Source organism: Arachis hypogaea, chromosome 12 (assembly GCF_003086295.3).
Source record: "Arachis hypogaea cultivar Tifrunner chromosome 12, arahy.Tifrunner.gnm2.J5K5, whole genome shotgun sequence".
NCBI classification, from domain to species: Eukaryota; Viridiplantae; Streptophyta; class Magnoliopsida; order Fabales; family Fabaceae; genus Arachis; species Arachis hypogaea.
Window position 1 is genome coordinate 114,334,362 of NC_092047.1, and position 2,376 is coordinate 114,336,737.

At 29.5% G+C, this 2,376-nt stretch overlaps 1 long non-coding RNA gene across 1 annotated transcript; it reads right to left on the bottom strand.

Annotated features, from left to right (window-relative positions):
* Positions 1-819: 819 nt before the first annotated feature.
* LOC140177378 (uncharacterized) lies at positions 820-2,098 on the bottom strand. Its single transcript, XR_011869225.1, has 2 exons — positions 1,819-2,098; positions 820-1,484 (listed from the first exon to the last, which is right to left on the bottom strand). It is a non-coding gene; the product is annotated as an uncharacterized lncRNA (long non-coding RNA).
* Between the last annotated feature and the right edge of the window lie 278 nt (positions 2,099-2,376).

Here is a 2,376-nt window from a genome sequence, read left to right on the forward strand (position 1 = left end):
AGAACAAATAAATAAATGAATAAAGGTTTTTATGTGAACCACTGAAGTCTGAGTTGTGATCATCTAAATAAATAAATGAATAGATGTTGAAAATTAGGAATGATTTTTGACTTTTTGCAATAGCTTAAAGGATTATGAGATGAGAATTAATTTCAAACATGTTTCTACAATTCAGTCTAGCCTTTGATCATAGCTAGTTTCTGCTTTTTTCTTTTTGGACCCCGGACAATAAAAGTTCTATTCTTCTTATGTAGATATGCTTCCGAAAATTAGTAGCAGTTTTACACTATATTTATGCAAGTTGTTTAATTACATTTATTTTTGTTATTTTGAATTGCATGATATGAATACCTGATATTCAAATTGTTGTGCATGCAGAGATTTGTTTCATAAAATAAATTGCTTATAAATATAATCATACTTGATAAATGAAGTTGTGTTATATCAAATTATCAATGGCATCGTTTAGATTTATTGTTTTCTTGTGTTGCTATGCACTAGAGAGATTGTCAATGAAATTGGATAAAAGAAAGTATTGATCAGGTTAATGATATCTGTTTCTATAGTCATAATTCTGGGTACTGAATTGGATAGCTTAATAATCTGTATATCTATCATCATCAGACAAAAAAAAATAAGGGTCTTAGTTCACTATTCACATGTATGGTATACTTTTTAATTTTCTCTCTTAATCTAATTAAATATGGGTTTGCCAATTGACGAAACAATCTAACTTAGATGCAAAAATATTATTTGTGTCCATCTTGTATTCTTAATTTAAAAGAAATTAAAAATTCTATTAATAACATCACATTCATCCCAAATTTTTTTTTTGGTGACTTCATTCATCCCAAATTGAACAATTGTTTTGAGAATTGAATTACAAAGGAATTCTTTCAAAAATTCAACCCAATTTTTTCGGGGTGAAGTTTCCAAATCCACAAAATACAGTTAGAAGTAACATGTCTTCTTAATTCTTAAACCATAAATACATCTAAGGAAAACCTAAACAAAACATCAATAAAAGAAGTATTTTAAAATGGAAATAACTCTAGAACAGCTTTGGCCTCTTTGACACAGGAGAAAGAGTATCCTTTGACTCCATCCAAAGAAATTCCTTAATTTCATCTGTAAATGGGTACAAGTCTTCCTCTGTCAAAATAGTTTCCAAATAATCTACTATGGAATAAACATGTCTATTCTTTAAATTAACAGTTAAAAAATTTTGAACTTTTTGAGAAGCAGAACTATTAATGTAATTCATATCAATAGCATTCTCTATGATAGATAAATGAAATACAGATACAAAAAACAATGGACATCTGCAATTATGATGCTCATCTGCAAAGCCAATTAATATGGCACAAACCATGTTGTTACCAAAGAACAAATCGAACACCTCTTTGATTCACAAGTAAGGCATGTAAGGTTGCTTTATACCCATTCAAGAAAATGATCGGATTTTTCAATGAAACAAACAATCTCTGCATGCACAACAATTTGAATATCAGTTACTTATATCATATCTGAAGTCGTACAATAAAATAAGATAATAAAATTTTGCAAGTTGCAACAAAAAAGCTCAGCAACAACAGCGGCGAACACAAGATAATTAATGATCAACAAAAAAGGCATACAAGGTCAATATCAGTCTAGTAAGCAACAAATGTTCTTCAGCCATATGCAAACCAAAATCCCTAGATGGTAATATTAGTCAAAAACTAATCGAAATTAAGAAAGACGATACAAGTAACAAAAACTATTTGTACTAAATTAAACTATTTGTCATAACATAAATCAAAGAACCAAAGATGATACCAAAGTCTTCTTCTTCCAATAAAGCTATTCACACCGGATTCTTTTATAGCATGTCGTGGCAGAGCTTTTGTTTGATTTGACATTTGCAATAGTCTATATTTTTTTGGGATCAACGTTACAATATTCTTTGACATAGCCACTAGCATGGCACTTTTCAAAGTAAGTTTTATTGTACATCTTTAGATACCGCAGGAAATAGGACTCTGGACGTTAAGGATAGAAATGTTGATGGCGTATGTACGGCCCGTATTCTCTTGGTAAGAGTGTACTGAACTTCTATGGAAGTCCTAAGAATCTGATTATCAAGTTGATCGCTTTTGGAAAAGGAGAGCCTGTTGTCATAAGGTATTATTCCTTATTGGCTCAGGATTCGGTGGTCCAGGAACCTTTGGATCACTTAGTGGTCCAAGTAGAAAACATGTTTTTTAACTTTTTTTTAACAATTGTTACATAGGCCTTTAACTAATTTTAATTATAAATTGACCCTATATATTTTATATAATTATAAAAACGATTTTTTATTTTATAAATAATTAATTTATCATGTTCATTAACAAT